The sequence below is a fragment of the Aythya ferina genome (assembly GCF_964211825.1).
Source record: "Aythya ferina genome assembly, chromosome: W".
In the NCBI taxonomy this organism is placed as follows: domain Eukaryota; kingdom Metazoa; phylum Chordata; class Aves; order Anseriformes; family Anatidae; genus Aythya; species Aythya ferina.
Window position 1 is genome coordinate 8,838,163 of NC_140313.1, and position 25,144 is coordinate 8,863,306.

Genomic DNA, 25,144 nt, shown 5'->3' on the forward strand with positions numbered 1-25,144 from the left:
TCCGGTCGGATTCAGGGTACTGAACTATCACAATTGCAGATTCACCAATAACGCATTAACCGCCCTTACTCTAGTCGTGTTCAGTGAGAACTATCACGGCTAGGAATGAATAATGGAGTTAAGTGCAATTTATTACAGAAACAGGTACACAGGTTCTTTGGATTGCTGGCGATAATTTACTGTCTGCAAAAGCAAGCTAGCATGCATGAAATACATAGGTGCACAGGCTGGAAATTAACACCTTAAAAGGCACAAAGACTCTATAGAGATTTCTAAGTTTCCGTGGAGACACATGGTATAACCAAGTGTTCAAATCTCACCCAAAGGCGTCCCAATGTGGGGGGAAGAGAGGCTCAGCCTGTTGACTGATCCCAGGAGTCAGGGGGTCCTCGGGATGGTGTATTCCCTCGGGATGGTGTATTCCCTGACTGTGGTATCTTCCCTAACATCCCCTCTCTCTTAGGCCAATTTATATTATTTTCTATCTTTTAGGTGGAGCTTGAGTGACTAGTCAAGCATATCTTAGTTATGATTGGTGAAAAGTTTTCCCGTCTCCATTTAAAGGTATAGGCTCCGAGAAATTCAGAGCGCATGCTCAGTGAGGGGAGGTCGCACCTTGGAGGTGGGTAGCTTTTGGGATGGAGGTGTGTTTTGGTATTATAATGATATTATAATGAGCAACATTACACTAGAGTACAGCATTAGTCAAAACATGACAGGTTGTTGGCTCAGGGTAGCAAAAAGTGTGGCTTATTGGTCTCGGTGTGCATAAGAACAATCAAGCAATCAAGTCCCCACCCAGTACAGAGCCTAGCCGTGGTGTCTCCACTCCACTCTACGCTCCATACTGTTCCTTAGAGCCAGCACACCAGGTTCCCCCAGCGTGATAGCATCTAAGGTTGGAAGCCTAGGGAGCACTCAGGTAATGCAGCTACGCCCTACCCTGAAAGCCTCTTCAATGCTGTACATTTTCTTTAAAATGTGAATGTTAGTTTTATTTTCCTAGTTACTTTAGGCAATTGCACCACAGGCTCCCTCAGTTGCTACCTCACCTTTTGCTGCTTCTTTTGCCTCTTTGTCCGCCAGATCATTTCCTTCCTCCAATTCTGAGCTCACCTTCTGGTATGCCTCAATGTGCATGATTGCTACCTTTTTAGGCAGCCGAACTGCTTCCAATAATCATTATTTCTTTTGCATGTTTGATGTTTTTCCCTTGCGAGTTCAACAGTCCTCTTTCTCTCCAGATGGCTCCATGTGCCTGTACAACCCCAAATGCATATCTTGAGTCCATATAGATGCTTATTTTCTTTCCTTTTGCTTTTTCTAAGGCATGGGTCAGAGCAATTATCTTGGCCTTTTGTGCAGAGGTATCTGTTGGCAAAGGTCCAGATTCTATTACCTCTTTGCAAGTGGTAACTGCATACCCAACATGTTGTTTTCCACTGATGACATAGCTGCTCCCGTCAGTGAACCAGATTTCCACATCATCAAAAGGAGTGTCCTTCAGATCTGGAGGGCTGGAGTAGGTAGCTTTGATGGTCTCCAAGCAGTCGTGGTGTACTGGTTCCCCTTTGGTTTCCACTGAGGAAAGAAGCTGGGTTGACAATGTTAGTTATCACTATTTCTACATCATCTACCGTGATAGCTTGGTATTTCAGGAACCTTTGTGGGGAAAGCCAGTGACCGCCTTTCACTTCTGGCACTGCGGACACTGTGTGAGACACTAGCACAGTTATTTTCTGGCCCAAGGGGAACTTGTGTGCTTCCTGGATATTTAGCACCACTGCTGCAACGGCTCTGAGGCATCCTGGCCATCCCTTGGCAGCAGCATCCAGCTGTTTAGAAAAATAAGCAACTGCCCTTTGATGTGGGCCCAGGTCCTTTGCTAGTATTCCCAGGGCAATCCCCTGTTTCTCATGGGAGAAGAGGAAGAATGGTTTATTCACATCTGGAAGTACCAGAGCTGGAGCTGACATGAGAGCCTTCTTTAGTTGGTCAAAGGCTCGCGTGGCCTCCTTTGTCCATTGGAGGTCCCTGTTCCCATTTGAAATGAGCACATACAGTGGTTTTACAAATGAACTGCAATTATAGATCCACAGTCTGCACCACCCCGTCATTCCCAAAAAGGTTTGCAGTTCTTTTATTGTCTCGGGTTTCAGGGTTTGACATATTGCTTCTTTAAGATCTTGCCCCAAGGTCCGTTGTCTGGCACTAACCTCATAACCCAGGTAGAGCTTTACCACCTGAGCCTTCTTCTTCGATACCCTGTACCCCTGGAGTCCCAGAAAGTTTAGGAGGCTTACCATCCAGGCCACACATGCTTCTTCTGTCTGGGTGGCTATTAGGAGGTAATCTACTTACTGCAACAGCCTTCCTTCTCCTGATGGGGCTTCCCAGTTCTCCAAGTCCTTTGCAAGTTGTTCTTTGAACAATGTTGGTGAGTTCTTAAAGCCCTGAGGCAACCTTGTCCATGTGAGCTGTGTTTTGTGCCCACTCTTAGGGCTTTCCCACTCAAATGCAAATATTTTCTGGCTGGCTTCATGGAGAGGGAGGCAAAAGAAGGCATCCTTCAGGTCTAAAACAGTAAACTAAGTTAGCTCTGGTGTTAAGCATGTTAATTAATTATCGGGCTAATTCCTTCTCTATCTTCCTTTTTCAAGGGGTACTGTTTAAATGCATTTTTCACCTTCCCTGGTACATTAGAAGAGCATACTCCAGAAAACACTTGACTTAGGATTTCCTCACTAATTTCCTCTTTGGTCTCAACTCAGGCACAGTACATCACAAATGTAGCACATATTAAGCAATGAGTGTTGCCTACATATTCATTCTTAATCAATCGCTCTCTAATTTCTAACCCCATGTCTCAGAAGGGCCTCCCTCAGCCACTTACCCTTAACACGACAAATGCTATGCAAACCTGTCCAATCATAGTATTGTACCAGTCCTAACTCCAACAATGATTTTCCCTCATTTCCATGCAAAGCAGGGCTTCTGGAGTGGGATAGGTGCAGGCCTTAGGTTGGCACCAGTCCTTTCTTTGTCTCCCTGAGACATTGCTCTTCTCTGGAGTTTAAGTTTTATCAGAACAGGATTTTTGGTGGTTTTGTCTGACAGCGAGTCAGAAGGACCTATGGTTCTCTTCCTGATAGAATAATAGAACAAAATTTGAAATATTTTATTATGTTTAGTTAGATAGAAGGAAGACTTGAAACTTTGTGTGTCTGATGCTACCTTACTCACTAATTAGTCAGCCTTTTCTGTAAGACCATAGAGAATTGTATCCCAGGACGAGGGAGGGGGGCAAGGTAACCCAGGCCTGGAGGATGTGCCTGTAAAGAATATCTGAGGAACTCATGGTATGCACATGTCCTTGGACGTGTAAATGACTTAGCTTAGTATGCATGGCTAAATTGGAACAAGATAAGAAAGAAGGAGATGGTCTGAGCATGTGCAGGAACTGGGTTCAAGTAGTGAACACAGTGGGGAAGACTACTGATAACTACCAGAGACCCACGAAAGACCACCAGTGGAAATGACTGTGTATGTGTCAGGGACATTTATATATTTTAATGACTTCCGGTAAATAGTATGAAGATGTTGATTACTTCTCGGAAATCTAATGAATATGTATGTTTTCATTATATACATGTATAACCCCTGTATCCTGAACAATTAGACATAAATCAGGTGGAGCGATCCCCTATGATTCCGGTGCCACAGTTAAAGAATGCCTGCTTTCTAAAACTCCAAATTGAGTTTTAAAGAGTTTCTTTGACTGACTTTTATGGTACCAGACACACATAAGCTGCTTGTCACTCCTAGTACATCCTGCAAAAGTGCTTAGGTGAGTGTTTACAGCTTTTGGTAGAAAGAAAGCAGTCACTTCCTAGCTTCTAGGTAGAACAGTTAACTCTTTCCTTGCAGAGCAAGTAATGCAGAGCAGGGCAGAGTGGTTAACCCTTTCCTCACAGTTCCCCCTTTTCTTGTGGCCATTCAGGCCTGTATCTCCTTCAATATGACAGCATAAGCACCTCAGCTGCTTGAGCACTATGTTTGGGAGAAATATGTTTTGTTATTTGCTATTAGTACCTTGTTATGGGTCACAACATCAGACCGTTATTCTCCTTCCTTCCAGTTCATAAGATGATCCATCTACAAAAGGAGTCAAGTCTGCAGTTGACGGGGTATAACTGTAAGGTTTGCTCTTACATTTTCTATATTTTGGGTTACCTCTATGCAGTCATGATGTGTTTCCCCTTCATCTGGTAATAGTAACAAGATAGCCAGGTTCAAGGTGTTGCATCTTCTCAAGAGGATGTTCTCTGCTGTCAGCCACAGAAATTCATACTTCTGGAGTCTCTGAAAACTCAACACTTGTGATGCACATTTAATTAACATCAGTTCAACATCATATGGGGTGTTTACAGTCAATGGATGTCCTAACACAATCTTCTGATGTTTTCCTCCCATCAACGCTGCTGAGGCTATTGTTCTAATACATCCCATCATCCCTTTAGTAACTGGATCCAATTAGCCTGAATAATAAGTCACTGGGTGTATTTGCTTTCCCAAAGTTTGAGCCAAGACCTCAGAGGCCATTCCTCTCTTTCAGTGGTTCTTCAGCGTCTGCTTTTGTCAAGGCCACCAATGGTATGGCTATTTCTTCAAAGGATGGTACCTAGGGTCTGTAAAATCCTACAGCTCCTAAAAATGCTCTAACCTGTTTCTTTGTTATAGGCCTAAGCATATCCTGAATGGCTTTTATTTGCTCATTAGATATTTTCCTGCCCTTTTCAGATAATACATATCCTATATATTCAACTTCTTCCTTAAAAATTGCCATTTAGCTGGGGAAACCCAGTGGCCACAAGATTTTCCCAATTTGAACTAGCAATTAGCAAATCAACATATTGAATCAGCACAGAATTATTTGGTAATTCAACACACTGCAAGTGTGTAACTAAAATATTTGAAAATATCATAGGCAATCCCACACTAGATTACCCTTGTGGTAATCTAGTCCATGTGATTTTTTGTCCCTCCCAAGTAAAGGCAAATATATATTGAGAATTCTCATGCATTGGAATATTAAAGAAAGCTGCACACAAATCAACTACAGAAAGATATTTCGCATCTGCTGGTATCAAGGTTATTATAGTCAATGGATCAGGGACTACTGGGTGGGGTATTACTGCCCATTCATTAATTGCCCTTAGGTCTATAAAAAACAACTTTCCTTCTGGGCCAGGTTTAGGTTTATTTACTGGCAATACTGGTGTGTTACAAGGAGATTCACAGGGGTTTAAAATTCACATTATTATTTTTGGAACATTTTCTACTGGAAGTTTTGAAGTTATACCTTCAGGGACACATACCAATTTTGCTTGCAATTTACACAATAAGACCCACCCCAAAAAATTTGCAGGAGCTGATTCAAATAACAAAAAGGAATGGTATGCTGACAGCAGACCTATTTGTACCATTACATCTATTTTTGAAACACTTCTCTGTTTTCCTTTTATACCTACTGCATTTACTTTTGTCCTATTACTTTTGAGCCCACTGGGAGATTGCTGAAGGGGGAATAAGTCATCCTGATATCAACTAAAAAAGAATAAACTTTATCTCCAATTTTTATATCTAATATTGGTTCTTGGGGTCTACCTGGGAGCTATATTTCTGTCTCAGTTTCTACTGCTAGCGTTTGGGGATCTGAAAACTGTCATGGCATATCTTCCTCATCTTGCCTTAAAACACAGAAATTTTGGTTTTGTTGATCATGGGGTGCTTTACTTGGCCCCGGTTTGATAACTTCAGATGGGTTCCACCTGTCTCTTAGGGGAAAACAGATACTAGCCCAGGACCAGGCAGGGCTCATTGAGAGGGCTTTAAACTAGATAAGAAGGGGGATGGGGACCAAATAAGGCCTGTTAGAGGTGTACCAGGGGGAACAATGTCAGGGCTGGGGGAGAAAGTAATGGCCCAACTGAAGTGCATCTAGACTAATGCACGCAGCATGGGCAGCAAACAGGAGGAGCTGGAAGCCATTGTGCAGCAAGCAGACTATGACTTGGTTACCATCACGGAGACGTGGTGGGACCACTCCCATGACTGGAGTGCTGCAATGACTGGCTATAGGCTCTTCAGAAGGGACAGGCAGCACAGAAGGGGTAGTGTTGTGGCACTCTATATTAGAAAGTGTTTTGATGTTGTGGAACTTGAGGCTGGGAATGATAAGGTTTAGTCCCTATTGGTTAGGATCAGCAAGAAGGCCAACAAGGCAAGCATTCTGGTGGAGGTCTGTTATAGACCGCCAAACCAGGATGAGGAGACTGATGAGGTATTCTACAAGCAGCTGGCAGAACTCATGCAATCGCCAGCACTTGTTCTCGTGGGGGACTTCAATTTCCCAGACATATCCTGGAAATACAATACAGCTCGGAGGAAGCAGTCTAGGTTTCTGGAGAGCGTGGAAGATAGCTTCCTGATGCAGCTGGTTAGTGAGCCTACCAGGGGAGGTGCTCCGCTAGACCTTCTGCTCACAAACAGAGAAGGACTGGTGGGAGATGCAGTGGTGTTGTGGTTTATCCCGGCCAGCAGATAAACACCACACCCTCCCCACTCCCTCTCTGGGATGGGGGAGAGAAACGGGAAAGTGAAGCCTGTGAGTTGAGATAAAGACAGTTTATTAAGACAGGAAAATAACAATAACTATACTACTACTACTACTACTACTACTAATAATAATAATGTGTACGAAACAAGTGATGCACAATGCAATTGCTCACCACCCGCTGACCGATGCCCAGCCTAACCCCGAGCAGCCGGCCCCCACCCCAGCTAGCCACCCCTATATATTGTTCAGCATGACGTCAGATGGTATGGAATACCCCTTTGGCTAGTCTGGGTCAGCTGTCCTGGGTCTGTCTCTTCCCAGCTTCTGCTGTACACCCAGCCTGCCCACTGGCAGGACAGAGCAAGAAGCTGATAAGTCTTTGGCTTAGTGTAAGCACTGCTCTGCAACAATTAAAACATCAGCATGTTATCAGCGCTCTTCTCATCCTAATCCAAGACATAGCACCCTACCAGCTACTAGGAGGAAAATTAACTCTGTCCTAACTGAAACCAGGACATACATGTATATCCACCCTTTATTCCATACCATTTATGTCATGCTCAAGTTACACTCTTTTCAATACATTCTAATTAATCACCATTTTCATCTAGGGTATATAGCAATCATGGTAGTGATGACATACAGTATTATGTAATAATTAACATGATACAATTCAACTCATGGGCTATTCTCACCCAGTATTAAATCCCCTTGAGGTACACACTGGACGTCCCCATTCTTTTGCATTACCCACCAAGTGCATCAAGGTCCCTGAGCAAAAGCAATTCCACGAATGGGTTTGCCTTTTCCTGAGGCAGGAGTAGCCCAGACTGTTTTACCCAGCATATTTCTTACATGCACTAAAGGAACTTTATCCCCATCTACAGTACGTAACAGGTTTGATTGGGCAGGTCCAGCTCGGTTGGCAGATCCCCTAGTATTGACTAACCAGGTGGCCTTTGCCAAATGCGTATCCCAATTTTTGAATGTCCCAGCGCCCATTGCTTTCAATGTAGTCTTTAACAGTCCATTGTATCGTTCAACTTTCCCGGAGGCTGGTGCATGATAGGGGATGTGATATACCCATTCAGTACCATGCTCTTTGGCCCAAGTGTCTATAAGGTTGTTTCGGAAATGAGTTCCATTGTCTGACTCTATTCTTTCTGGGGTGCCATGTCGCCATAGGACTTGCTTTTCAAGGCCCAGGATAGTGTTCCGGGTGGTGGCATGAGGCACAGGATATGTTTCCAGCCATCCGGTGGTTGCTTCCACCATTGTAAGTACGTGGTGCTTGCCGTTGCGAGTTTGAGGGAGTGTGATGTTGTGGTGGTTTTACCATGCTAGGCAGCTAAACACCACAACCGCTCTTCACTCCCCCCCCTTAGATGAGGAGGGGAAGAAGTAAAGTAAAGAACAACTCACGGGTTGAGATGTCCTGATGTTTCATGGGCCCATCGAGCTACAAACAGCTCACCCTTACGTCCCCAGTCCAGGTCCACCTGAGCCAATTCAGTTTTCGAAGCTTGATCCACTTCTTCATTGTTCTGATGTTCTTCAGTAGCGCGACTCTTGGGCATGTGGGCATCTACGTGACGTACTTTTACATCCAGGTTTTCTACCTGGGCAGCAATATCTTGCCACAGGGTAGCAGCCCAGATAGGTTTACCTAAGTTTATGGCTTTTACTTCTGCATACTGACTCGACTCGCCTTCCCCTACCATGGCCTACACAACTTGTCGTGTCGGACTCCACACAGCAGCTTTCAATTTCTGATGGCTCCCTACCACACAGCAGGATTCGTCAGTGAACAACACATACTGCTTTCTGTCTTCTGGCAACTCATTATATGGTGATGCCTCTTCAGCACGGGTTACCTCTTCTGTCGGCACTCCGAAATCTCTGCCTTCCGGCCAGTCCATAATCTCTTCCTGGATTCCTGGGCGATTGGGTTTTCCCATTCGAGCCCACTGTGTAATTAACTCTATCCACTTACTCCATGTAGCATCAGTTGCATGGTGTGTAGTGGGAATTTTCTCTTTGAACATCCAATGTAACACAGGTAGCCGTGGTGCCAAGAGGAGCTGTGCTTCTGTACCCACAACTTCTGAAGCACCTCATATGCCATGAGTATTTCTTTTTCAGTTGGGGTGTAATTGGCTTCTGATCCTCAATAGGCCCGGCTCCAGAAACCCAGAGGTCGACCTTGAGTTTCTTCTGGGGTTTTCTGCCAGAGGCTCCAGGTGAGGCCATGCTCCCCAGCTGCAGTGTAAAGTATGCTTTGCACAGCTGGTCTGGTATGGACAGGCCCAAGGGCTACTACACGAGCTATTTCTTGTTTGATTTGTTCAAAGGCCTGTTGTTGCTCAGGGCCCCACTCAAAATAGTTTATCTTTCGAGTCACTCGATATAGAGGACTCACAAGCTGACTATAGCCTGGCACATGCCTTCTCCAGAATCCCACAAGGCCTAGGAAAGCTTGTGTTTCTTTTTTGCTAGTTGGCAGAGACATTGCTGTTATTTTATTGATCACATCCATTGGAATATGGCGACATCCATCCTGCCATTTTACCCCCAAGAACTGGATTTCCTGTGCAGGCCCCTTGACCTTACTCTGTTTAATGGCAAAACCAGCTTTCAGGAGAATTTGGATTACTTTCTTCCCTTTCTCAAAAACTTCTTCTGCTGTGTTGCCCCACATGAGGATGTCATCAATGTACTGCAGGTGCTCAGGAGCTCCCCCTTGTTCCAGTGCAGACTGAATCAGTCCGTGGCAAATGGTAGGGCTGTGTTTCCACCCCTGGGGCAGTCGATTCCAGGTGTATTGGATGCCCCTCCAAGTGAAAGCAAACTGCAGCCTGCATGCTGCTGATAAAGGGATGGAGAAAAATGCATTAGCGATATCAACTGTGGCGTACCACTTGGCTGCCTTTGACTCTAGTTCATACTGAAGTTCTAGCATGTCCGGCACTGTAGCACTCAGTGGTGGTGTGACTTTGTTCAGGCCTCGATAGTCCACCGTTAACCTCCACTCGCCATTAGACTTTGACAACATTGGCCATATAGGACTATTAAAGGGTGAGTGAGTATTGATGATCACTCCTTGACTCTCCAGCCAGTGAACCAACTCATGGATGGGAATCAGGGAGTCTCGGTTGGTGCGATATTGCCGTCGGTGCACAGTTGTGGTAGCGATTGGCACTTGTTGTTCTTCGACCCTCAGCAACCCCACAACAGAAGGGTCTTCTGAGAGACTGGGCAAGGTAGACAACTTTTTAATGTCCTCTGTCTCTAAGGCTGCTATCCCAAAAGCCCACCAGAACCCTTTTGGGTCCTTGCAATATCCTCTTCTAAGATAGTCTATGCCAAGGATACATGGAGCATCCGGGTCAGTCACAATGCGGTGCTTTTCCCACTCATTCCCAGTCAGACTCACTTCAGACTCCAATACAGTCAACTGCTGAGATCCCCCCGTCACTCCACAAATACAGATGGGCTCTGGTCCTTTATATCTCGATGGCATTAGAGTACATTGTGCACCGGTGTCTACTAAAGCCTTATACTTCTGTGCGTCTGACGTGCCAGGCCATCGAATCCACACAGTCCAATAAACTCGATTGTCCCTTTCCTCCCCCTGGCTGGAGGCAGGGCCCCTCTAGTCCTGGTCAGAATCTTCGTTTCTGTGTTTAAAGGACTGCCTGCTGGAAGCTGGAGCAGCAAACTTCTCAGAGAACCTCTTTTTCCTGATTGTTTTCTTTTGCAACTCACGTACTCGTGCCTCTAGGGTTGTGGTCGATTTTCCATCCCATTTTCTCATGTCCTCTCCATGGTCATGTAGGTAAAACAACACGGTGTGTGTACCTACCATATCGTCTTCCTTGCATAGATGGACATTTACCCCTGATAACTGAGACACTGCTTTGTACAGGTGGGGAGGAAAATAATCTCTCTTTAAATTGGTGGACCACTTCAGAAAGTTTCTCCAAAGTATTCTGTTTTAGTTGATGGATGCTTTCAGAAAGTTTCTCCACAGCCGAGACACAGGCCTGTAAGGAAGAGGAGAGACTTTCTTCGTACTGCCGGAGTTGTTTAGCCACTTCATCACTGGGGGTTCCTCATCATCTTTCCAGGCCATTATTGCCAATGAGCTGGCATATGATGATTGTGCAAACTTCCACCAAATGGGTCATGTACACCTGACTTCATCTGGATCTGTGGTTATTTGTCCATTGTCTAGGTCCTCATAAATCACCTCCCATATAGCTAATTCCCTCAGGTACTGAATTCCCTTCTCCATAGTGGTCCACTTGCCTGGTAGACATACAAGTTCTTCCTTGAAGGGATACCTTTCCTTCACAGCTGACAAGAGATGCCTCCAGAGGTTGTAATATTGTGCTCCATCTCCAATTGCTTTGTCAATGTCTGCGTCTCTAGCAAGGGATCCCAGCCGCCTGGCTTCCCTGACCTCTAATTCCACACAATTGGCTCCAGTGTCCCAGCACCGGAGCAGCCAGGTGACAAGCTGCTCACCTATGCAGTGACCAAAATCTTTTTGCACATCTTTTCAGTCCCTATGGGTTAGGATCGGCGGGAAGGCCAACAAGGCAAGCATCCTGGTGGGGGTCTGTTATAGACCGCCAAACCAGGATGAGGAGACTGATGAGGAGTTCTACAGGCAGCTGACAAAAGTTGCAAAATCATCAGCGCTTGTTCTTGTGAGGGACTTCAACTTCCCAGACATATCCTGGAAGTACAACACAGCCCAGAGGAAGCAGTCTAGGAGGTTTCTGGAGAGCATGGAAGATAGCTTCCTGATGCAGCTGGTTAGTGAGCCTACCAGTGGAGGTGCCCCGCTAGACCTTCTCTTCACAAACAGAGAAGGACTGGTGGGAGATGTGGTGGCTGGGAACTGTCTTGGGCAGAGTGACCATGAAATGGTAGAGTTCTCTATTCTTGGAGAAGCCAGGAAGGGGACCAGTAAAAACGCTGTATTGGACTTCCGGAGGGCTGACTTTGAGCTGTTCAGGACACTGGTTGGTAGAGTCCCTTGGGAGGTGGTTCTGAATGGCAGAGGAGTCCAGGAAAGCTGGGTGTTCTTCAAGAAGGAAATCTTAATGGCTCAGGAGCGGTCTGTCCCCACATGCCCAAAGACAAGCAGGCGCAGAAGACAGGCCTGGCTAAACAGAGAATTGTGGCTTGAGATTAGGAGAAAAAAGAGGGTTTATAATCTTAGGAAAAGAGGGTGGGGCACTCGGGAGGACTATAAGGATGTTGCGAAGCTGTGCGGGGACAAAATTAGAAAGGCCAAAGCTCATCTAGAGCTCAATCTGGCTACTGCCGTTAAAGACAACAAAAAATGTTTTTACAAATACATCAACGCAAAACGGAGGACTAAGGAGAATCTCCATCCTTTACTGGATGCAGGGGAGAACTTAGTTACAAAAGATGAGGAAAAGGCTGAGGTGCTTAATGCCTTCTTTGCCTCAGTCTTTAGTGGCAAGACCAATTGTTCTCTGGGTACCCAGTCCCCTCAGCTGGTGGAAGGGGATGGGGAGCAGAATGTGGCCCTCACTATCCATGAGGAAATCGTTGGCGACCTGCTACGGCACTTGGATGTACGCAAGTCGATGGGGTTAGATGGTATCCACCCGAGGATACTGAGAGAACTGGCAGAGGAGCTGGCCAAGCCGTTTTCCATCATTTATCAACAGTCCTGGCTGTCAGGGGAGGTCCCAGTTGACTGGCGGCTAGCAGACGTGATGCCCATCTACAAGAAGGGCTGGAGAGTAGACCCGGGAAACTATAGGCCTGTCAGTTTGACCTCAGTGCCAGGGAAGCTCATGGAGCAGATTATCTTGAGAGTCATCACGCGGCACTTGCAGGGCAGGCAGGCAATCAGGCCCAGTCAGCATGGGTTTATGAAAGGCAGGTCCTGCTTGACGAGCCTGATCTCCTTCTATGACAAAGTGACGCGCTTAGTGGATGAGGGAAAGGCTGTGGATGTGGCCTACCTTGACTTCAGCAAGGCTTTTGACACCGTTTCCCACAGCATTCTCCTCAAGAAGCTGTCTGCTCGTGTCTTGGACTAGATTACACTTCGTTGGGTTAGAAACTGGCTGGGTAGCCGGGCCCAAAGAGTCGTGGTAAATGGAGTCAAATCCAGTTGGAGGCCGGTCACTAGGTGAGGCCACACCTCGAGTACTGTGTTCAGTTTTGGGCCCCTCGCTACAAGAAGGACATGGAGGTGCTTGAGCGAGTCCAGAGAAGGGCGACGAAGCTGGTGAGGGGTCTGGAGATCAAGTCTTATGAGAAGCGGCTGAGGGAGCTGGGCTTGTTCAGCCTGGAGAAAAGGAGGCTCAGGGGCGACCTTATTGCTCTCTACAGGTACCTTAAAGGAGGCTGTAGCGAGGTGGGGGTTGGTCTGTTCTCCCACGTGCCTGGTGACAGGACGAGGGGGAACGGGCTAAAGTTGCGCCAGGGTGTAGTGGGTTTACGTGGCAAGGTTTTGGTAGCAGGGGGCCATAGGAGTGGTTTCTGTGAGAAAGATCTAGAAGCTGCCCCATGTTTGGGAAGGGCCCCATTGTTTTCCAGAGCTGAGCCAATAAGCGATGTTGTTTTGCGCCTCTGTGAGAGCATATTTAAGACAGGGGAAAAAACGCTGCGCCACACAGCAGTTGGGAGGGAGAGAGCAGTGAGAAACGGCCTTGCAGATACCAAGGTCAGTGTAGAAGGAGGGGGAAGAGGTGCTCCAGGCGCCGGAGCAGAAGTCCCCTGCGGCCTGTGGTGAGGACCATGGTGAAGCAGGATGTCCCCCTGCAGCCCATGGAGTACCATGGTGGAGCAGGGTTCCACGCTGCAGCCCGTGGAGGAGACCACGGTGGAGCAGGTGGCCCTGCACCGACGGAGGCTGCAACCTGTGGAGGACCCCTGCCGGAGCAGATTCCGGGCCAGACCTGTAGCCCATGGAGAGGAGCCCACGCAGGAGCAGGTGACCTGGCAGGAGCTGCTGCCCGTAGGGGAGCCAGGTTGGAGCAGTTTTCTCCTGAGGGATGGACCCCGTGGTACGGACCCATATCTGGAGCAGTTCTGGAAGAGCTGCTGCCTGTGGGAAGCCCACGCCGGATCAGTTCATCAAGGACTGTATCCTGTGGGTGGGACCCCACAGCACAGGGGACGAGAGTGACCGAGAAGGAGCGGCAGAGAAGAAGTGCTGTAGACTGACCATAACCCCCATTCTCCTGTTCCCCTGCACCGCTTGGGGGGAGGAGGTGGAAGAGGGTGGATGGGGGGAAGGTGCTTTTGGTTTCTTTTCTTTGTTTCTCACTTCTCTAGCTTGTTAGTAATGAGCAATAAATCTTACTATCTTCTTATGCTGAGTCTGTTTTGCCCGTTACAATAATTATTGCATGATTTTCTCGTCCTTATCTCAACCCTTGAGCCCTTTTCACATATTTTCTCCCCATTTTTCTTTGAGGAGGGGGAGTGAGAGAGCGGCTGTGGTGGAGCTCGGCTGCCCAGTCGAGCGGAACCACGACACAGGGGTGTTTTAGGTTGGATATTAAGAAGAACTTCTTTACTGAGAGGGTTGTGAAGCATTGGAATGGGCTGCCCAGGGAAGTGGTGGAGTCACCATCCCTGGAGGTCTTTAAAAGATGTTTAGATGTTGAACTTAGTGATATGGTTTAGTGGAGGACTTGTTAGTGTTAGGTCAGAGGTTGGACTCAATGATCTTGAGGTCTCTTCCAACCTAGACGATTCTGTGGTTCTGTGATCTCGTAGCTCCCGCTGGTATAGGTTTCAGGTAACTACAGTTGATTTTTTGACATCCCCATCTTCCTCCTCCTGAATCCCTGATGTCCCAGCATCATCTTCTCTATACCTAGACCTAGCAGAAGTCTCTCTGCATTGTAAACGACCTGAATCTCTATACCATTTTTTCTCCTTGTCTGCAGTAGTAACTTGCACTGCTACAGCTCGTTTCTCTGACCCAGCCACAGGGTCTGCCACAGGGGTTGGAACAGCCTCTGCAGGGTCAACTTGCATTGCTACAGCTCGTTTCTCTGACCCAGCCACAGGAGCTGGAATGGCTGCAGGAGCTGGAACTGGAGTGGCTGCAGGAGCTGGAACTGGAGCAGCTGCTAACGAGCTGTAAAACTCAGTTTGGAAAACAGGCACAGCAGACTTGAGATTAAAGCAATCAACATTGTGACCAGCAACTATTAAGCAGGTCTAATACTTATACAAATTTTAGTTTAACACACTCTGGTCAGATCTGTTGTTATCTCAACCCTTCGAGCCCCATGTTGGGCGCCAAAAGGACTGTTGTGGTTTAACCCAGCCAGCAGCTAAACACCACACAGCCATTCGCTCACCCTCCCCCCTCACTCTCTGGGATGGGGGAGAGAAACGGGAAAGTGAACCCTGTGAGTTGAGATAAAGACAGTTTATTAAGACAGGAAAATAACAATAACTATAATAACAATAATAATGATAATAGTACTACTACTACTAATGTGTACAAAACAAGTGATGCACAATGCAATTGCTCACTACCCGCTGACCGATGCCCAGCCTAACCCCGAGCAGCCAGCCCCCACCCTGGCTTGCCACCCCTATATATTGTTCAGCATGATGTCAGATGGTATGGAATACCTCTTTGGCTAGTTTGGGTCAGCTGTCCTGGGTCTGTCCCCTCCCAGCTCTTACTGCACCCCCAGCCTGCTCACTGGCAGGACAAAGTGAGAAGCTGAAAAGTCCTTGGCTTAGTGTATGCACTGCTCTGCAACAATTAAAATGTCAGCATTTTATCAGCACTCTTCTCATCCTAATCCAAAACATAGCACCCAACTGCTTCTAGGAGGAAAATTAACTCTGTCCTAACTGAAACCAGGACAGGTGTTTGGGAGCTGTCTTGGGCAGAGTGCCCACGAAATGGTAGAGGTCTCTATTCTTGAATAGAGAGGTGAAGTCAGGCGGGGGATCAGTAAAACTGCTGATAAGAAGGGTCGTAAGGTGGACCCAGGGAACTACAGGCCTGTCAGCCTGACCTTGGTGCCAGGAAAAGTGATGGAACAAATCATATTAAGTGCAATCACACAATCACAAATGCAAAGCGTGTCAAGATTGGAGGAAGTACTGAGCATACAGATCAGGGCCGGGCGGAGCACTGCATCACAACCAGTGCCACAGAAAAAGAACAGAGAATCTTAGTGATCGGAGACTCCTTGCTGAGGGGCACTGAGGCTCCTATTTGTCGCCCAGATAACCTATCCAGAGAGGTGTTCTGTCTTCCTGGGGCACGTGTCAGAGAAGTTAGGAAGGCTCTGCCACAGCTCATTAAACCAGAGGACTACTATCCTCTTGTTGTCATTCAGGTTGGATCCCGGGAAGCTGCAACTAGAAAAATGAGGAATATTAAAAAGGACTTTGCCTCCCTGGAAAGGTTGTTGAAGGGATCAGGGGCACAGGTAGTGTTTTCTTCTGTCCTCCCTCTGGGTGACCAGGACCCAGAAAGAAGGAGGAGAACGGGACAGGTGAACGACTGGCTAAGGGGGTGGTGTCTGGACCAAGGATTTGGGTATTTGTCCTTAACAACAGGGATGGGCTTGTTAGGGACGTGAAGGTTGGGGGCAACTTGGGATGCAGCGACCATGAGATGTTGGAGTTCAAGATGGAACTTGGTGGAAAAAGTAAGGATTGCAACCCTGGACTTTCGGAGAGCCAACTTTGACCTCTTCCGGGACCTGCTTGGGCTAGGTTGCTAGATGGCAAGGGTGCATGTGAGAGCTGGGCTACATTTAAACAGCACTTCTTCCAAGCACAGGATCGGTGCATCCCTAAGAGTAGGAAATGGGGGAAGGGGGGCAGGAAACCTGCGTGGATGAGCAAGGAGATCATCGATAAGATCAAAAGGAAGAGGAAGGTTTATGAAATGTGGAAAAAGGGCCTGTCCTATTGGGAGGAGTATAGAAGCATTGTCAGGGCCTGCAGGGACGCGACAAGGAAGGCTAAAGCCCACCTAGAGATGAGGCTTGCAAAAGAGATAAAAGATAATAAGATGTGTTTTTTAAGTATGTAAACAGTAAAAGGAAGACTAGAGATAATGTGGGTCTCTTGCTGAATGAGGGGGGTGTCCTGGTAACGGGAGATGCTGAGAAGGTGGAGATACTGAATGGGTGCGTCTTGGTGGAGCAGAGACTACCGGCACACCCAGTGCTGTTTGCTTACCTCTATTCCTTTAATAAATTGTAAACTTTGATTATAGTCCTATTTTGAAGACTGAGCCATTTATAACACTTTCTTTGCTTCGGTCTTTGCTTCAAGGACTCCCCCCCGGAACTCATGGACCCTGGAAGGAGGAGAGAGGGTCTGGGAAATGGAGGGCTCCCCCCTGGTTGATGAGGGAGTGGTTCGGGAGCATCTGACTGAGATCAATGGACACAAATCCATGGGTCCCAATGCGATGCATCCACGTGTGCTAAGGGAGTTGGCAGAGGTGATTGCTGAACTGCTCTCTATCATCTTTGAAAGGTCCTGGAGAACAGGAGAGGTGCCTAAAGACTGGAGGATAGCCAATGTCACTCCGGTCTTCAAAAAGGGCAAGAACGAGGATCTGGGAAACTACAGGCCAGTCAGTCTCGCCTCTCTCCCTGGAAAGGTGTTGGAACAGCTTGTTCTGGATGCCATCTCCAAGCAATTGAAAAGAAGGTTATGAGGAGTAGTCAGCATGGATTCACTAAGGGGAAATCATGCTCGACCAACTTCGTTGCCTTCTATGATGGCATCATCAGCTGGGTAGATGAGGGGAGAGCAGTGGATGTCATCTACCTTGACTTTAGCAAGGCTTTTGACACTGTCTCCCACGACATCCTGCTAGCAAAGCTGAGAAAGTGTGGGATAGACAAGTGGACGGTAAGGCCGGTTGAGAACAGGCTGACTGGCCGAGCTCAGAGGGTGGCGATCGGTGGCGCAGAGTCTGTCTGGAGATCTGTGACTAGCGGTGTTCCCCAGGGGTCGGTGCTGGGTCCGGTCTTGTTCAACATCTTCATTGACGACCTTGATGAGGGAATAGTGTCCACCCTCCGCAAGTACGCCGATGATACAAAGCTGGGAGGAGTGGCCGACACGCCAGAAGGCTGTGCTGCCATTCAGCGAGACCTGGGCGGGCTGGAGAGCTGGGCGGGAAGAAACCAAATGAAGTTTAACAAGAGCAAGTGTAGAGTCCTGCACCTGGGAAGGAACAACCGCATGTATCAGTACAGGCTGGGGGATGACCTGCTGGAGAGGAGCTCTGCGGAGAAGGACCTGCGGGTCCTGGTGGACAACAGGTTGACCACGAGCCAGCAGTGTGCCCTGGTGGCCAAGAAGGCCAATGGGATCCTGGCGTGCATTAAAAGGAGCGTGGCCAGCAGGTCAAGGGAGGTGATCCTCCCCCTCTACTCTGCCCTGGGCAGGCCTCACCTGGAGTACTGTGTCCACTTCTGGGCTCCCCGGTACAAAAAAAGACAAGGATCTCCTGGAAAGAGTCCAGCGGAAGGCCACAAAGATGATACAGGGCCTGGAGCATCTTCCCTATGAGCAAAGACTGAGAGACCTGGGTCTGTTCAGCCTGGAGAAGAGAAGACTGAGGGGGGATCTCATCAATGTGTATAAATACCTGAAATGTGGGAGACAGAGGGATTTGGCCAACCTCTTTTCAGTGGTTTGTGGGGACAGGACAAGGAGTAATGGTCACAAGATAGAGCACAGGAAGTTCCGCACCAACATGCGAAAGAACTTCACGGTGTGGGTGACGGAGCACTGGAACAGGCTGCCCAGGGAGGTTGTGGAGTCTCCTTCTCTGGAGATGTTCAAGGCCCATCTGAACACCTACCTGGGCAGCCTGCTCTAAGGAACCTGCTTTGGCAGGGGGGTTGGACCCGATGATCAACAAAAAATATGAAATCACTCAAGGGTTGAGATAAGAATGGGGAGATCGCACAATAATTATTGTGATGGGCAAAACAGACTCAGCATAGGGAGACAGTAAGATTTATTGTCTATTACTAACAAGCTAGAGAAGTGAGAAACAAAGGAATGAAACCAAAAACACCTTACCCCCATCTACCCTCTTCTACCTCCTCCCCCCGAGCAGTGCAGGGGAATGGGGGAATGGGGGCTGCAGTCAGTCTATAGTACTTCATCTCCGCTGCTCCTTCTCAGTCACTCTCCCTATTCCAACGTGGGGTCCCTCCCACAGGATGCAGTCCTTCCCAAAGTGATCCTTCGTGGGCTTCCCACAGGCAGCAGCTCTTCAAGAACCACTCCAGATATGGGTCCGTACCCCGGGGTCCATCCATCAGGAGCACACTGCTCCAACCTGGGTCCCCCACGGGCAGCAGCTCCTGCCAGGTCACCTGCTCCTGCGTGGGCTCCTCTCCATGGGCTACAGGTCCGGACCGGAATCTGTTCCAGCAGGGGTCTTCCACAGGCCGCAGCCTCTGTCGGTGCAGGGCCACCTGCTCCACCGTGGTCACCTCCACAGGCTGCAGCATGGAACCCTGCTCCATTGTGGTACACCATAGTCTGCAGGGGGACAGCCTGCTTCACCATGGTCCTCACCACAGGCTGCAGGGGACTTCTGCTCCGGCGCCTGGAGCACCTCTTCCCCTCCTTCTTCACTGGCCTTGGTATCTGCAAGGCTGTTTCTCACTCCTCTCTCTCTCTCAGCTGCTGTTCCCCTTCAGTTTTTTTCCCCATCTTAAATATGCTCAAACAAAGGGGCAAACAGCATCGCTTATTGGCTTGGCTCTGGCCAGTGGTGGGGTCTTTTTCTAAATGGGGCAGCTTCTAGATTCTTCTCACAGAAGCTACCCCTATGACACCCCCACTACCAAAACCTTGCCACGTAAACCCACTACAGGTATTCCCTTTCATGGTAAAGTGCTTGACAGTACGCCAGGGAATCCGGTTAACCCAGAAGTGTACACCCATGCAGGGTAAAGTACTTGGGAGTACACCCCCATTTTCTAGAACTGGAACGTTAGTGTGTGGTACACTGCAGGAGGAAAAATTTCTGTAGCAGCACACTGACAAGGGCTACGAAAAATGGGAAATAAGGATTCCAGGAGACAGGGAGATATCCCTGGGGCAGTGCCTACTGACAATCTTTCAGGAAGAATGATAAGAAATTGGAAAAAAAATCCCCAAACCAGAGGAAATTATAAAAAGAATATGATTAAGTACTGTGTATTAATTTGGACAAAGGAACCAATTGAGGAAACAGCAGTATTTTGGCCAAATATGGGTCTGATGAAAAATCAGGCTTTAAATTTATACATAAACGATAAGACTCCTTGTTTGGAGGAGGAGTCAAGTTATGCTCCTTGCTGGGTGCAGGGGGCAATTCAGTTTTTATTGAAAAAGGGTCAGGACCAGGAGAAAGAGGAGTCAGAGGGAAGAATGGGTCAATAGGAACCCTTGAATAAATTACCCCCTCCTTATAATCCTAATATTGCACCGGCAGCCGCAGCAGCTGCTGCAGGAAGGGAGCCAGGGACTGCAATTAACACTGTCCCTAGAGAAGGAGTACACTCTAGGCTCTGGCAAGATTTAGAACAATGTAAGAGAGACACCGAGGATTTCCCCTTCCCTGATACTAACAGTACTAACACTCCTATGTATCTTCTTAAGGAGTTCCCGGTGGGACAAGGACAAAAATGTTATGTGAACTCCCCCCCCTTACCAGCAGAGAGGATAGGAGTTTTAAGAAGGAAATGAAGTCTTTAATGGAGGAGATGGGGAATGGAGGCTGCAGTTGGTCCGTGGCACTTTGTATCTGCCACTCCTTCATGGTCACTCTCTCCCCTGCTCTGGCATGGGGTCCCTCCCACGGGGTGCTGTCGTGGTTTAACCCGGCCGGCAGCTAAACACCACGCAGCCGTTCGCTCACCCTCCCCCTCCCTCTCTGGGACGGGGGAGAGAAATGGAAAGTGAAGCCCGTGAGTTGAGATAAAGACAGTTTAATAAGACAGGAAAATAATAATAACAAAAGTAATAATAACAATAATAATAATAATAATAATACAATGGTGATAATAGGAAAATAATAATAATAATATGTACAAACAAGTGATGCACAATGCAATTGCTCACCACCCGCTGACCGATGCCCAGCCTAACCCCGAGCAGTCCGGCCCCCTCCCCCCGGCTAGCCACCCCTATATATTGTTTAGCATGACGTCAGATGGTATGGAATACCCCTTTGGCTAGTTTGGGTCACCTGTCCTGGGTCTGTCCCCTCCCAGCTCTTACTGCACCCCCAGCCTGCCTGTTGGCAGGACAGAGCAAAAGGCTGAGATGTCCTTGGCTTGGTATAAGCACTGCTCTGCAACAATTAAAACATCAGGGTGTTATCAGCACTCTTCTCATCCTAAGCCAAAACACAGCATTCCACCAGCTACTAGGAAGAAAATTAATTCTGTTCTATCTGAAACTTCTGTTCTAACTGAAACCAGGACAGGTGCCATCCTTCCTGGGCTGGTCCATTGTGGACTTCTCCATAGGCGGCAGCTCTTCAAGAGCTGCTCCAGGTGTGGGTCTGTGTGACAAATTTGTCTGTGTGACAGATTTGTCTGTCTGACAAATAAATGAAGTCTTTAACTGACGACCCTACAGGACTAGTAGAATAGTTAGATCAGTTTCTAGGGCCTAATTTATACTGAGGCCAGACCAAACTTGCTTCTTGTCCCAATTTCACAATTTGCTGTTTGATTAAGTGGTTCATTTTTCTACTTGGCTACTCGACTGAGGGCAATATGTGGTATGAAGTTGCCAGTCTATACCCAAATGGCAGCTAATTTGTTGTACCACTTTTGCCCCTGTCAGAGGATATAGTTGCTGGAACTCAAAAACGTGGTATTATTTCTTGTAGTAATAGCTTAGTTACCTCCTGAGCCTTGGCTGTTCTGGTTTGAAATGCTTCTGGCCATCCTGAAAAGGTGTTAGTTAATACCAATAAATACCAGTACCCCCCTTTTCTTGGGAGTTCGATGAAATCAATCTGCCATTGTTGTCCAGGCCCATTACCTTTTCCAATTTGGCCCATTTTTGGCTTGGGAGTGTTCTTGGGATTAGTCTGGAGACAAAGATCACATTGCTGAGTTACCTGTATCCAAATTAGGCCCTATCAATTTTCTATTTAAAAACTCTTATGCTACTTCAGCTCCTCAGCATGCTTTATTATGTTCTCCAGTTACCATTCAATTTAATATGGTATCACCATTCTCCCATCATTTATTTACATTAAACCTGTAGGTAAGATTTTCCGTTTACATCTTAGAATATTCTACTTAATTTTCTAAAGCTTTTGTTAATGCCTGATTTTCTGTTCCTGGTACTAGTGCCAAAATTTGACTTTCAGATGCCCGTTCTGCCACCCCTTTGGCTCCTGCATCAGCCAATCTATTCCCCCTTTCAGTATCAGTATCCCCTGTTTGCTGTCCTTTAGTGTCAACTTTAATAGGCAGGTATACTACTCGGAGTAATTTCGGTATCTCTTCTGCATGTTTAATTGAGGAAGATAAAAGTCCTCTCTCCTTCCAAATTGCCCCATGTGTATGCACCACACCAAAGGCATATTTCAAATCTGTCCAAATGTTTGCCAGCTCAAAAGCTCTTATCAAGGTGATGATTTCCACCTTTTGGGCTGATGTTTGTTACCGCATATCCTGTGAGGCAGTGGCCAAGAAGTGACCGCATATCCTGTGAGGCAGGTGGCCAAGAAGGCCAATGGCATCCTGGCTTGTATAAGAAGCAGTGTGGCCAGCAGGGCTAGGGAAGTGATTGTCCCCCTGTACTCGGCTCTGGTGAGGCCGCACCTCGAGTACTGTGTTCAGTTTTGGGCCCCTCGCTACAAGAAGGACATGGAGGTGCTTGAGCGAGTCCAGAGAAGGGCGACGAAGCTGGTGAGGGGTCTGGAGAACAAGTCTTATGAGGAGCAGCTGAGGGAGCTGGGCTTGTTCAGCCTGGAGAAAAGGAGGCTCAGGGGCGACCTTATTGCTCTCTACAGGTACCTTAAAGGAGGCTGTAGCGAGGTGGGGGTTGGTCTGTTCTCCCATGTGCCTGGTGACAGGACGAGGGGGAACGGGCTAAAGTTGCGCCAGGGGAGTTTTAGGTTGGATGTTAGGAAGAACTTCTTTACCGAAAGGGTTGTTAGACATTGGAACACCATCCCTGGAGGTCTTTAAAAGACGTTTAGATGTAGAGCTTAGTGATATGGTTTAGTGGTTTAGTGGAGGACTTGTTAGTGTTAGGTCAGAGGTTGGACTAGGTGGTCTTGGAGGTCTCTTCCAACCTAGATGATTCTTTGTAATACCCTGTACATCTGCTAGCCCAGGCTCATGGCTATTGCTGTTATCAGTGTTCCGGGCTGGCCGCGAGGGACCGCGGAAACGACGATCTACCCCGGGCCGCACTGGGCCTTGAGGCCTTGTCATAGCCCAGTCCGAGCACTCCCTTCGGGGCTCCCACCGCGCGCCCAGCGGTGCCGCGCGGGGCACTAGGGGGCGCTGCGGCACCAGCTGCCTTGGCAGGCCCTGGCACGGCGGCCATCTCCGGCGGCGGTTTGAAAGGGTGACGGCGGCAAAGTGGGTTGTATATAGAGGCTGACAGAAAAGGATAATAGCTGTATTTGTCGCTCGGCTTCCTTTGTTTCCTGCCTTCCTCGTTGCGCTGAGCCCAGCTGGTAGCGTAGAGCGGGCCGGCCTGGTGGATCCCTTCCATTCGCTGCACCAGCGCTAGAGAGGTCGCCATTTTCATCTCCACCCTGCCTCAGACCCTCTCGGCCGGACTCGCCTCGCCGTGGAGGTAAGGCGCTCTGTCAGCGGCAGCAGGCAGTGTCTGGCGCTCAGCTGAGGCAGGAGAACCAGCCGGGAGCGCGAAAAGGGGCCTGCACCGCTCCTGCCCGTTGTCTGATCGCCCCGACATCACCAGGTTCCTCCACTGATTTCGTTTCCATCCTTCTTCACCCTTCCCCAGCGCTGCGGGGAGGGGGCACGGGGCTCACGAAAGAAGGGGAAGAAGGTGCCGAGGAGAGTCGAACAAGGAGAGGCAGCCCCAGTGGACAGCGGTGAGTGACGAGGACAGAGATTTGGATTCCCCCATCAGCCCAGTCGGGCGTTTTTACCGCTCCCTTCCTTTTACCTCCTTCCTTGTGCGCGCGGGGAGCAACCTTGCCGGCCTGCCCGCCATCAGGGGTGCTGCTGGAGTCGGGTCAGGTGGGGGGCTGCGGAGCAGGTAGCTGCAGCCAGAGGCAAGCTGGGCTGAATCGCGGGCACCAGAGCCAGTTGCTTTCTTCCCCCGGGCGGGGGGCTCGGGTTTCTGCTGTCTCCCTGCCCGTGGACCGAAGCGGAATAAAGAGGTCACCTGTCCCCGTGGAGTCTGCAGGCCGCCGGCTCCTTATTGAGGAGCCCATCGGTGTCTTCCGTAGTATGAGTCATCAGCTCTGCAACTGGGCAGTGGTGATCGAGAGCCCCCGGACGCAGCGCGCCGGGCTGGGCTGGACGAGCTCCCCGCGAACGGCGGCGGCAGGGCCGCCGAGGCCTGAGTGAGACGTTACAAGGAGAGAGCCCCCCCCTCCTTCCTGGCCGCCGCCAGCAGCGGGAGCAGGTAGGCTCTGTGTCAACATCACAGTGAGCGAGCGCACTCTCGAGGCAAAAAAAAAAAAAAGAGCGTTTTTTTTTTTTTTTTTTTTTTTTTTTTTTCCGGGGGTTGTAGATGTAAGAACAGACCGTGTTGAGGGAGGGCAGGTGGTGGCAGACCTGCGGGAGGTCAAGGCTATGTGGGGGCTCTGGGCTCAACTTGTACTGGACACAGGGTGTGGTGGCATACCGGGGATGCTGTGGTGCCTCCCTCACAAGCAGGGGGTGGGTGCCTGTGTTTATAACCTAATTTTGTACCCAAAGAACTAAACTCTTATTTTATCCTGGTGATTTGAAATGTGGGGCTTGTCTTGGATTAAGTGTTTGGTTTTTAGTCTTTTATGTAGTATATGTAACTTCGTGCTTTTACCAAAATTATAAATCTTTCTTTCTTAGGCCAGGAAAACGGCAGTTTCTGGGACTTCTAACTAAAGTCAAATGTGAAGTAGATCATAAATCTTCTGATTGTTTTTGAACTTCTATGAACTGAGTAATATTTTTATTGCCTTTTTTAAAATTACATTTTTTAGGAAGCGATTTAAACAAAACCCTAAACAGACTTTCTCACACCCATTCCAAATATCCCCCCTGTACTGTGACAACTGCTTAATAAATCCTAAAAAGTCAAAATGTTTGTAAAGTTGGTGTGTGTTTTAGTTTTATTACCTGCTTTTGTGTGTGTTGCAGGGGGTCTTATGTAATGCTCAGGAACTGACTTTTCTATTTAAATTTAAATCAGTGTATAAGGAAACCTTGGACATATAAGGTAACATATTAGTATTAGAGTTGACTGAAGTAATTGAGATTAGAATGTGTTATTGCACTCATAAGAAATGTTTAGTAACTGACA

At 48.1% G+C, this 25,144-nt stretch overlaps 2 long non-coding RNA genes across 2 annotated transcripts in view; one reads left to right on the top strand and one right to left on the bottom strand.

Moving 5' to 3' along the window:
- The window catches only part of LOC311426458, a 113,742-nt gene that overhangs the window by 13,151 nt on the left and 75,447 nt on the right, over positions 1-25,144 (bottom strand). The gene's annotated exons all lie outside the window — the stretch shown is intronic.
- On the top strand, positions 20,536-24,934 carry LOC311426373. Its single transcript, XR_014686681.1, has 4 exons — positions 20,536-23,461; positions 23,633-23,723; positions 24,084-24,262; positions 24,691-24,934. It is a non-coding gene; the product is annotated as an uncharacterized lncRNA (long non-coding RNA).